Raw genomic sequence first — 13091 nt, forward strand, 5'->3', positions numbered from 1 at the left:
CACGAACGTGTCTCGGTAATGAGACGAGGTTCAAAGAACACGGCTTTTAATTGCGTTCTGCTTTGAAGCTTAAAGCAATTTTCGAAATAATTCAACTAGGAATGTCAATGGCTAAGCGCGATCAGCAAAATGTACTGCGATGACAGAGATTAATGACTTTTCTTGTAATTACTGACGGATACACGGATTACTCGAGGTGAAATTTAATATTAATGAAATGTAGTGATGTCTTGAAGCTGGAGTTTTGTAATGATTTTTTGTTCTTGTTCGGATGGGTTTGGTATAATTGAATGGTGAACAGTTTTATATGGATACACGTTAACAGTGCACAAGTGCCCATGTTATTTGAACTTCAGAAGCAATAGAAGTATGAAAAATGTGTTTATTCATAATAAACTTTTTTAATTTTTTGTAATTATAAAATAATAGTAATTATTTGCCTTATCCGCTAAAATTTTAACGCTGAATTAAGATTTTTTAATTGTATATCTTCTTAAAAGTTCATCTAAGTTAGATCAAGTTTTTCAACGCGAAGTATATTCCAATTATTTATTTATACACTCACTAACTTTGTTCTCAACCAAACTTTGTTTTAGGTATAAGTTTCTTGTACGTGTAGGTACTTTTTTAAAACAATTAATGTAACTTATTATTAAAATTGCAAATGATGTAATCTTTTGACGTTTATCAGAGGAAAAGACACACATAAGAAATTAAATATATTTAAATGAAACGTTTTTGCTAAGTAAGAGACAAATATATTTATCTACCTATACCTATATTTAACCCAATTTCTTTACTAGAATGTTTCACAGTAATAACGATCAAGTGGTCTAATTAACGAAACTTCGCTGTAATAACTTTTCATTCAACTATCTTTCGATCCAACTTTTAAAACATAAAAGCGTGAGTTGGCTATTGACTTTCTGTTATACAATCAAAAGTTAGTCGAGTCGCTTGAAAATAAATAAGAGCGAATTGGTTGTACGTTCGGATCCAAATTATTCCCTCCAATGGATGTTGTTTGACTTATCTCTGGCTGAAGGTTCTTAAAGGGTGACGCCGTTTTGCTTATAATAGCCCTCGAGAATTTTTGGCTAAATTAAATTACATTTAGACTTTGTGTCAATATTTTTGTTGATTTGCTTTACTGTGATGGAAGGATGCTAAATGAAGTTTGTTTAACAGATTTTGACCGAGAAATTATATTAACGTTATAGATTTTTATTTAACAAGTAAGGTAATATTATAATGGTTAAGCCGAAGTTCAGATAAAAAAGAAGTAAAGTAAAGAAGCACTGTTAAGAAAGTATAGTATAATAAACGCAATAGGATTGGACAGTAAAATAATCGTAATAATAAATATACCATGTAAATTAAATAGGTAGTAAATTCGTTAAAAAAATTTAACACAGCCGGAATATACCTAGTATAAGCCACACAGATTACAGTATCAAACGTAACCACGATGTTTATATCGAAAATATTATGTTAGACTGAAAAGGGTTAATATGAAGGTATATAAAAGGTAAACGTAATCTCATAGCCAAATAACGAATGAAATATATAAATACAGATGAAAGTGTTTAAAGTATAGCTGTACTTTATAGCATGTACTTGTAAAGGTCACATATTTGATGTTATACAAAAGTAAGCAATAAATATTGGAGTATTGTTGTGGTTAAATGAATTGTAATTTCGATTTGTATTTTATCGTATTTTGTTATTTATGTTTTATTCTCTGTTACAAGATTTATGTGAGAGTTTATTCTATTTAAATCCATATATTATCTTACATATATATTCAGCCTTTTATAATCCATCTTTAATTCCAAATAGATTTTATTTATATTTTACAGGTCAATGACATTATTGGAGTAACTTTATACCAACGACTGCTAAATATATATAATTGTATACACCCATATAATAAACAAGCAAGATATTGCAATTATTAAATCCTTGAACTATAGAGAAAATGCATTACACATCTGTATAAATAATTTCCTTAACATATAGGTGATCAGCCGTGGGAATCCGCCATAACCCAGGTCCCTTTTCTCGGAGGGATATAAACTCATTCTTCACTCTAAATTAGATCATGAACCAAAACCAAAACCTCTCAGTTTTATGCTCACGAGTTTACTCTCAAGAAGGTGGTAATTAATAAGTACGTAGGCGAGTGATGCAGCGCGTTACTTATTATCTAAGTCAAAACATAGTTGTTAGCAATTAGTGGCCACGCATATATTTATAAATAAGCACGGTAGAATGTAAGAAAGTTTAATTTTAGTTTGATTTTTTAAATATTATTACATGAAAGAGTGCCCGATCGCACAATTCAGATGTTAATTAGCTAAATTAATTTCGTCTAAAACATTTATTTGTCGTTTAGACTTATTTTGCTGTAAAGTTGGAAGGAAAACAGATTATGGATTTTTTTAAATTTAATTAAATCAGATTTGAATTTAATTTAGAAAAATTATTCAATATTATTTTCATTATCAGTTGTATATAAGAATAGGCCAGGTTAGTTGAAGAAATACTGTAAACCAGAACCAGAAAGAAAGAAGCTTTTATAAGATGCCCGTAACTTTTAAAAATGTAGAGTCTGTGAATGAAAAATAGCGCTACCGACGATTCAGCATTCTACAACACATATATATTTTGGACGTTATTCTATCAAAATGATATACATTACAATACAATACAATAGGTATGTACACCGTTATTAAAAATCTCGTACAATCGCAAGATATCCATTGACAGTAAGTTTAATTTACAATCAGCAGGATAACTGTTTGAATTAACGGTTGGGAAAGGTTGCGCGCGTCGACGCTAAGCTATCTCAAAAGGCTCCAGTAAGGTGTTTGGTGCGAACGGAGCGCGACGTGTTCCGCGCTGTCTACGGACTGGCTACGACTGCCTACGACAACCTACGGACCGGCTACGACAGTGTATTGTGAAAGTGTAGTGTAGTGCAGTGCTATATGGTAAGGATATTTCATGTGCTACGAATATTCATGATGTTGTTATTGTATTGGTAATTCGTAGATACCGCTTAAAATGAAACTTTGCCACATATGGTAATGTGTATGAAAATGTGTTTATAATTTACTTGGATGTAATGATAAAGTTCGAATTTATTTTGAAACATAATGAAAAGGGATTTGTCATAGTATCAATAAGATATTCGGCGTAACGAATTTCGTAGCACTCCTCTACGAGTCAATTTGTTTGTAGCGATATTGGATTTAATTAAATATAAATCTTGAATTATTTATAGTCAATGTTTGAGTTTGAGGAAAATTGTTAAATTAAAAGCTCCCTGGTGATTTTAATGAAATCGTATCTAAATGTCAATGTAGTTTTTATATGTATAAGAAGTACAATTTACGTGGGATTTTTAATAAAATTATAAAGTCAAGGCAATACATATTTATATTTCATCCTTTAAGTAGGAGGCATATGGAGTATAAAGTAAAACAACAACACTTAATATGGATTTATAGTTAAACATAATATGTTATGATGCTACGCTTTCAATTAATAATTTGTGGTGTTAGTGTAAAATTATTATTTATATCAATATAATATATCAAACAGACAATTAAATTAAAATGCAAATATCAACATTATCAAATTAAAATAAATATATCGCACCCTCACCGACTAACTGAAAATTTTATACTCGTTTAAATAGAAATTGAAATACACAAATATTTTAGAATGCGATTTACAAGATTTTGTAATTTAACCGTTTATTTTATTTATAAAGTAAATGAAAATAAACTGAATGTTGGTATTAAAAGCCCAAATCATAATAACTAGTTCATTAGTCATTCGAATAATTATGTCAAGTGGAATGTCAATACCAATTGTATTAATGTCAAGTGAGAATGAATTCAATTTATAATTAGAATACAGTTAACACAAAATTTCATGTTAATTTAATAAATAGCCCTGTGAAAGGCAGTTTCAAGTGGAGCTATTTCCATTGACATCAGAATGAAGGGATGCAATTGGTATGTACAAATTCAAATTTAAATTAATTTATTTGCTTAAATAGCTATCAAAATTTTACGATTAAAAACGATGACGTTATGATTTCCGATATTTAATGTCAGTGGTTAAGAAATCAAACATGATTTAAAAAATTTAAATGAGTTACGTAAAGTATGCTCAACTTTTGAGTCTCGACCGGAAAGCGAAACTAGAACTTAGATATTATTGTGTTTGTACGCTTATCACTCACTGCTGATGTCACTGTGAGATGTCACTGACCTCGTTTATATTAACACTAGCTTTCCGCCCGCGGCTTTGCCCGCGTTTTCAAAGAAAATCCCGTTCCCGTAGGATTTCCGGGATAAAACCTATCCTATGTCCTTTCTCGGGTATCAAAATATCTCCATACCAAATTTCATGCAAATTGGTTCAATAGTTTAGGCGTGATTGAGTAACAGACAGACAGACAGACAGAGTTACTTTCGCATTTATAATATTAGTATGGATTTCATCGTACGTGTGATAATGTAGGGAAATTTATTTCTCTGTTACTATAAATATGCTGGCTCTATAACTTATAGTGGAAAATATATTTTCAAGAATACGTCATTAGAAACATATTACATAATGGTTCACGTCTATGCTTACAAAAATAAATGCAGTATTCCTATTTCTGTATCATTTACTAGATGCTACTTGAAATATAGTAACGTGATATTACCGAGACTACTTGTTTACGCTTTTAAGTATAAATACATTATTATGTGGGTGACTTTTATGTAGTGTTGACTGGTTTCTCTTGAGTTAAATTGGTTTAATGTTTTACTTAATATAATAATAGTTAAAGTGTGAGAATAAGATTAAATTGACTTCAAAACTAGTGTTTTAATATCTCAAACTCAAACATTTATTTATGCAATTAGACTTCTTCTAGAAGAACTTTTGAACCGTCATAACATATTTAACGTTTACCACAGATTCGGAAAGCAGTATCTATGGAGAAGAACAGACAAGAAACTCCATAGTTGCTCTTTTAAAATAGTCATGAGATTTAGATAAAAATGTTCATGCTATGATTTTATGACATGTGAATTGAATCATAATATTAGTATCCTGTAAATGAAATTTATTGAAACTAATTCCAATTCCTATTATGTGCCTAATTATTCCACGAATTTTGATTAAGTTCACAAATCTCTCTATTGACGTATTATTTACACCGTTATGATTTAATTAATTAGTCAGTAATTAGTTTTATGTGTTTGGAACTTTAATTAAGCATTTATAAAAGTTTATTAAAAAGTCTAGGCGTCACATTGGCTTTTCATTATTTTTTACGCAATTTATGAATTGTACAGCGACTAAAATCTATGTTAAAATTTACATTGTTAAAATTTGCAAATACCTAAATCACATCGTTAAGATTTTACAGTACATATTGTAATAAATTAAACAAATCGCAAATTAGATTTATTTAATATATTTTTAAAGGATTACTTCTGATCCTAATCTTAAAATCCGTTACCTAGCGAAAATGCCTTTATTTAGTCTCTAATTGCTAAGATTAAAAGGTTATTTTATATTTGTACAAGTTTGATATAAAAACCTAGTTAATTAAAAAAGAAATAAATAATAAAAAATTAATAGCATAAGCCATGTTACAACAACAGGGACACTGTAAATTGAAGGTTTGTAACACACACATACATAAAATTTCACACATATACATGTAAATATTGTAACGAGATCTATTACTCGTACTCAACCCACGTTGGTTTATATAAAACAAAGTATAAAAATCTTAGACCCTAAGGAATAATGAAGCTTTAAATGGAAATTTTTAAAATCAATTTTGTGCTTGACTTTTTTTAGTCAAAACAAATAACAAAATCTTTTCTATTTATAAATTTGATATTTATTATGGCTTACTAAGTTAGCCCAGAATTTTCATGTTATTAAAATGTTTTATTTCTATTTTTTTTTGCGAATTTAAGTCGTTTTGTGGTCGTTTATAATACTCCAATAAATAGTTTAAATTTCATATACATATTCAGATTTAAAATACGATTAATATTCGTGTTGATGAACCACATAGAGCATAATATAGTAAAGTGTTTACCTCAAAAATTGTAATTTACTCAAATAATGATTACAAAACACAAATTAAATAACATCCAATGAATTTGTAGAATCGAATTTAATTACATTGAACACTGTATTATTATATTTAAAGACCACAATAGAACAAGAACAAATATGATATTGTATTATTTCATAATAACACCGATGAGAAATAAAAGTTACAGCAAATGTATTTTCCGCAGCGTATACTATAAAATAAAACAAGGATGAAACCAGGTGTGTAAAACCAAGTAATACTATATTATTATATATAACAATAAATTTAATTAAAGTTCCGTAGCACAGCTACGTTGTTGCTACGAAAGCGGTCGCTACGAAATGCGTAGACGATGCTTTGTTTTAAGCAGTTTTCATTAGACTTGTTCTTGCTAAGCTTGCTCCCCTTGTGTCAGCACAAAACATTTTGCTATTTCGAATTTAATATATTTGGAAATTCGCTGCGCGGTTTAATGCAGTTAAAACGGAGGTATCATATATTTATGGAATAACTGCTGGTAATTTTACGAGCGCCTTGCAAACGCGTGGAGATCATTTATAGTAATAGAAGTGAGTGATGTAATTACATTTTTATGAGGGGAATAAACAGTAGGAACAGGACACCTGGCTATATTACTGACCCGTGCAATAACAGGTATAGTATCTTCATTTAGATACTCAAGATACAGATCTTCATAGATTCTTTCAGATCTTCATTGTATCTTCTGTATCTTCAAAGTAATGGAGATAGAATGGATATTTTTTCTAGGGTTGATTTGTTTATTATAATTTAAATGTAAAAAATTGGTATCATATCGATAAGTATCTGATGTAAACATCTTTTGTTTGAGTTTTCCAACTTTTATTCTATATTATTTCAGAAAAACAGATGTGTTGACCTTATAAAATCAATATGCATACTACAAAACAAAATCTAAAACCACTCAAACAATTTCTTTCAATACACAATACACATTAAGTATACACAGGTCAGGCACAAAGAAATACAAAGTGCATTGATAGAAATCGAACCCACACTCTGTCACAATAGGCAACATCACAATAGGTGGGTCCTCTACATTATTCAAAAATCAATATACTATAAGAGAAATGCATCCACGAGACTCATTATCCCCAATAGCCACGTAAAAAGCACGTAAATGCATAATTGTATCCTTTGGCGATATAATTAAATTCTTTATCCGCTGCGACAGTTCGGATTCATAAATAATACGTTAACCGCTCGCTACTTTGAATAATTTTACACAAACGAATATTTCGTAAATAAACAATAGCGATGAATGTATTTAATTGACGTTAAAACGTGAGAAATGGCTACAAAGAGAATTATGGCTGGATATAAATATCTCCCTGCCAAAGGTTTATGTAAATTAAGATGGGCTCCCTAAAGCTCTTGTGAAAATATTTTTAAATCGCTCCTCGTAATGATAACAACTGTTTTGCTCATTTTGGGACTTAATTAAAGGTCTGGAAGATTTCTATCTGTATCTAGTGCTCTTATTTAATTTGATACCTATTTATTCATATGTAGTAGGACATCTTATAGAATTTTATTTATCAGATACAAACAACAGTCTTGATGAATTTTTAGACAAAGTTACTACAAATTTCATGTTACTACTAAAGTTCATGTTACGATCCAACCTTAGCGTGTGGTCAGATTGAATTAATTGAGTTCATAATATGAAATGGGCATGCTATAAAATATAGCCGATTCGATTTGTGGTTAGTAATAAATCCGCAACTAAATTTCATCTCTATGTGTCTCATATTGCATAGAATTGGATAAGTACTTTACTACTTTTTTAAATATCTATCCCGAATCTTTCATAAGAATGAATAATATAAGTGTGAAATACGAATTAAATAATTTTATACGTAGCGCGTTAATTGTGACATTGATATCATGATGAAACTTGCTTGCTGGTGGGATAAAGACATTGAAGTATAAAATAATAGACTTTTGGCATTATATAAAAAAAAGTTTAATTATATATTGACTAGTACATACATAGGAAATCTATTACAATAGTCGTAAAAAAGTCATATTATGTAACATTTAACTGGTGTTTTAAAAATCCATGTACAGCTTTACAATACTGACGCAGATGCTGTCATGAAGCTCGCTTTCAGTCCAGCGTCAATCTACTAATTCAATATTTCTTATCAACTTCTGTCCGTTTTTTAGGGATCTGTGGACAAAAATACAGAATTAATTTTGTTAAATATTTAAAGTTACTTATAAAAGGAATGAATGAATACTGTATTATACGCACCAAAAGAAAACAATACAAAATATACACAAATTACTCAATAGGCGACGTTATGACTACAAAGCCATCTCTTACAGGTAACCAAAACAAGGAAAACAATAACGTAATATGACAATGTAATAAACTCTTATTAAGTACATTTCACATATATTTGATACAAAATGAAAATCAATAAAAATGTTTATAAGAGTGATGTATGATGAAAATATTAAAACTAAGAATACAAAGACCTTCAATTTATTTTTGTATTAAAAATTATATTCGTATATTGAATTTGAAATAAAGGCTAATAGACCGGGAGATACTGACACAAAATTTCGAGTCATTTGTAACAGGATGGCGGTTCTACAGGGGTCTTAGTACGCAATGACAAAAAGAAAAATGATGGTGTGAACGCTGGTACCGGTGGGTTAGTCGCGTAGGCGTTAGTCGAACTCGTCGGAAAAATAGCGAAAGTCAAACGATTTGTAACACAAAAATTTTAGAATTTACCGATAGCCCATAAAAAAGAAGTAGGCGGTAGTGTCATGCCATACTTTTCCGGTATGACTTACAGCCCGCCATACCGACGCGAATGTGTTGATTTAAAAAAAACAATTATTCAACCATTTGTACCAAGCTAACTTTTGCACAGTTAACCATCGTCGTGCAGCCATTTACGAAAATCGCCATGCCATACTTTTCGGACGATTCCAAATGGTCGCCATACCGCCGAAAATCTGCAAATTTTTTTTATTTCGCCTATCTTTTTGTACCAGTATTGCATTTGGCTTTTTGGAGAGTATTTGATAAAATGTGACCATTATTATATTTGCCATACTTCTAGTAGGGGGAAAAAGTGCTGTCATACTTGAAAAATAAATTTATTATTAATTTATATAAGTGAAGATTTCCAACACCTAGATCTTTGAAATTTTGTATTTATATTCGTTGATCCTCAAACTTACAGGAAAAATAAGTGCCATACTGTTACAAATCGTTTGACTTTCGCTATTTTCCGACGAGTTCGACTAACGCCCACGCGACTAAGCCGCCAGTACCAGCGTTCACACCATCATTTTTCTTTTTGTCATTGCGTACTAAGACCCCTGTAGAACCGCCATCCTGTTACAAATGACTCGAAATTTTGTGTCAGTATCTCCCGGTCTATAAGGTTTCACAACTGCCTCTGTTTGCTTTATTGTCTGTCAACTGTTTTATCTCATAGTTTACTTTGAAAATAAATACATAGTTATAATAAATAATTATTTTAAATACATCAAGGTAGCAAAATAATTAGAATATTCTTCATCCCCCTAAATATTGTTGATAACCTGTATTCCATTGACGGAATCCTCATCTGAGCGTTGTCCGACACACTCTTGGCCACTTTTCCATCGTCCGCATGAATGTATCGCATGTCACATATTTTAAACTTTAAGCTTCAGGAAATGCTTCACAATATTTCATTGAACATTTTTTTCACGGAATTTGAATTTTATTTCGTAGAATTTTGAATAATTTATTTAGTTTGTTACAGTTGTGTTATTTTTGTTATATTTGACTTGTTGATGACAGTTTAAATAATTACATGTATGCAATTTGCGGTTTTCGTTACGATATTAATTTGTTTGTAACGAATTGTATATTTTTTATGCAGAAGATAATGTTAAACATCTTACGAAATATATTATTATCTTTAATAGAGAATATTTAATGAGAAATATATTATGTTTATTATTAATTTATATAAGGTAGACGAGGTCGCGCGTATAGGGTTCAGTCTTAATGTCCTAGACCATCCTAGACAGTTGATACCCATAACAAAAAACTGATTATATAAAATAATACAGTCGTATGAATTATTGAGTACCAACTCACAAAACAAGGCCACTTCTGAAAATTCATACCAAAATAGCCCTTTAAGCTCTGTAGGGACATACTAAGAGAGGTCTACTAATTCCCTTAAGACATATGTTTATATAAATTGAAAAATAAATACGACATCGTCGAAAACGAAATTCCGGAAACACTTTAAAAGCTTAGGAGACATATTACAAAATTATATGACCGTGATTGATGGATTTATATTTCGTAAAAGAGACTGTAAACATGCGATTAATCATCCCATGTCACCTCGCCTAAGTAAGCAATAAACCTCTGATGGAAACAAAGGTATGCTCTCCTGATAAGGTCTGACAAATTATATGTTTCACCTGCTTTGTGGTTTGCATGTACATTGTAAAATAGGCGGGTACACACAGCAGCCTCGCGAGGCAATTGCTGCGCGAAGCAGCTGGGTCAGTGTGGACGGGGCTCAACTGAGGAAAATTAAAAGGAAGGTAGCTCACGAGTTTTTAGCGGACTTCAAAAAAAAGGAGGAGGTTATCAATTCGGCCGGTATATTTTATTATGTAAGTATGTACACCGATTACGCCGAGGTTTCTGAACCGATTTACGTGATCCTTATTTTAATTTATGCGGAATAGTTTGAAATTGGTCTCATAATTCAAACCTATTTATTTAGTAAGTAGCACACCTAAAGAATATGTAGTAATTAATAATATCAAATCTTTTTATTTTTTACTTTTCCGTTTTTGGTTTCTAGTAGTAGTAGGTCGTAGTTATTTTTATCCTCTGCCGAGCCACGTAGTAGCGCAACAAATGGTTCGCGAGGCTGCTCGCTCTGTATAGACCAGCCTAATGACTGGGATAACGAATTGTTTAGTTTCATAAAGGCATTGACAAAGAACACATAATACTATCGGGAGTGGTTCTCGTGATGATGGTACTTATAGACAAGGGTAGTTCGGTCTTTGATCTAGTCCTGTTATGTCCCGTTGGAATTATGGAAGGAATGGATATTGCATATACGTGTACTAAAATATTATGCTGTTTCTCTGGCTCTTCGTTGAGGTAAAATGAATTTTGAAACTTCCATGCAAATAATGCTACTAAATCTATACTAATATTATAAAGCTGATGAGTTTGTTTGTTTAAACGCGCTAATCTCAGGAACTACTAATTATTTCGTTGTTAGCCCATTTATCGAGGAAGGCTATTGGCTATATAATATATCATCACGCTAAGACCAACAGGAGCTTTGCAACGCGGGGAAAACCGCGGGGCACAGCTAGTATGGTATATAACTTTATTAATTTAATTCATTGATTCCTATAATCTGAATAGATTAGAAGTTTGTCGTATAATAAATTCCTTTCATAGTGATTTGTCTGAAAACTATTATGGAGAAATATTTTTTTACGACATCAAGGAATCAGTTATCTGCCATTTTTTCTTACTGGTTCAATTAATAAAAGTATATTTACTGCTGACAGTTTGTCAAAAAAAGATTAGTAAGTAATGTGTCATACCCCTGTGTACACCATACCAGGGAACACGTATTTTTGTCATTCAAAAAGTTTTTCAAACTCAGATTCTAACTTGGAGGTTCGAGTGTATAGGTGAAGTAGGAAGTAATTAAAACTTTACTTGTTTTGTTATATTTTTTATCTTTATTCTAACTTTATTTTAACTTGATGTAGGAAAAATATGAAAATTTTATTTGCTTATATTTTTTTTATCAATTGTGTATTTTAAATTTTTAATATAGTGAAGTATTATTGTTTTATTATTTGCATAGTCTCAGGCTTTTTAAAACAAAAATAGATTAAATAAAACGTCGTAATTTGGAAAATAAATACAAGAGTTTTAGCACTCCTAAATCTGGATTTTTTACGTATTATTGGAACGCGATAATTTCAGAAAATTTGTTATTATTGAGCTTGTTTAGAAAATTTGTTATTATACGTGGGTATGTATGTATGTATGTTATAACCATTATGCTCGGACCAAAAAATTTTAAAAGCAGGAAAGTGAAATGGTTAAATCTTTTGGTCGCAGACGAAGTTACGTGAATCAGCTAGTCAATTATACCTCCCGAGGTATGCTACAAGCATGAGTTTTCTTTTATTTATATTTTCTATAATCCTATCAAGTTTGTACATATTATCAAGACACAAATATGGTTTCTATTCCTGAAGCTATAGTGTGACCGTAAAATATTCAACAAAGCGACATAAAAACTTCACTAATAAAATTTATTTATTCACCGATGTTTTCCGGAGACAAACTAATATAATTTCACCGGCAGCGAGACCAATTGCCACGTCAAAACTATTGATGTTATTCTATTATTAAGGTTTTTATTACAAAGGTATTTATTTTTGTCTGCTCAACAAAGATTCATGCTTTAACGTACTAAATATTTTCTATAGCATCAGTTCTTTTCAATTCGAGTATTCTTGGTAATTAAAGCTTTCTCTAAAATAACATTAACAATCATTACTTTATTTTATATAGCATTTAGATATCACGAACATACAATATTATATACAAAGGTAAAACAATATTTAAATTTGTCCAGCAGTTCCTGAGATTATTGAACTAACTCTTCAGCTTTATATTATTTCTATAGATAAGGGTATAATTATAACAACAGTGTATGGGGGAAAGTGGAAATATCAAAATACAAACATTGCAGAAATACGCCTGTCCTTTGACTCAATATTGCTAACACTCAAAACCGTACAACACAAACGTCTACGATAAGCAAACAGTATATTTCTATAACAATGGCCAAGGCACTCGGAATTAATGAAATAACTATATAGCTAGAGATAAATCCTTAAGATA

General features: G+C 30.6%; 1 protein-coding gene across 1 annotated transcript in view; it reads left to right on the forward strand.

Moving 5' to 3' along the window:
• The first annotated feature begins 2886 nt into the window (after positions 1-2886).
• The window catches only part of LOC149484819 (uncharacterized), a 217461-nt gene continuing 207256 nt past the window's right edge, over positions 2887-13091 (forward strand). The window contains exon 1 of the mRNA XM_089701111.1: positions 2887-2993. The gene's annotated coding sequence lies outside the window, so the exon portion shown is untranslated. The remainder of the gene's footprint in view (positions 2994-13091) is intronic.

Source organism: Colias philodice, chromosome 11, assembly GCF_061535455.1.
Source record: "Colias philodice isolate Cphi_HAF_F1 chromosome 11, ilColPhil1 Martin Lab GWU primary, whole genome shotgun sequence".
In the NCBI taxonomy this organism is placed as follows: Eukaryota; Metazoa; Arthropoda; class Insecta; order Lepidoptera; family Pieridae; genus Colias; species Colias philodice.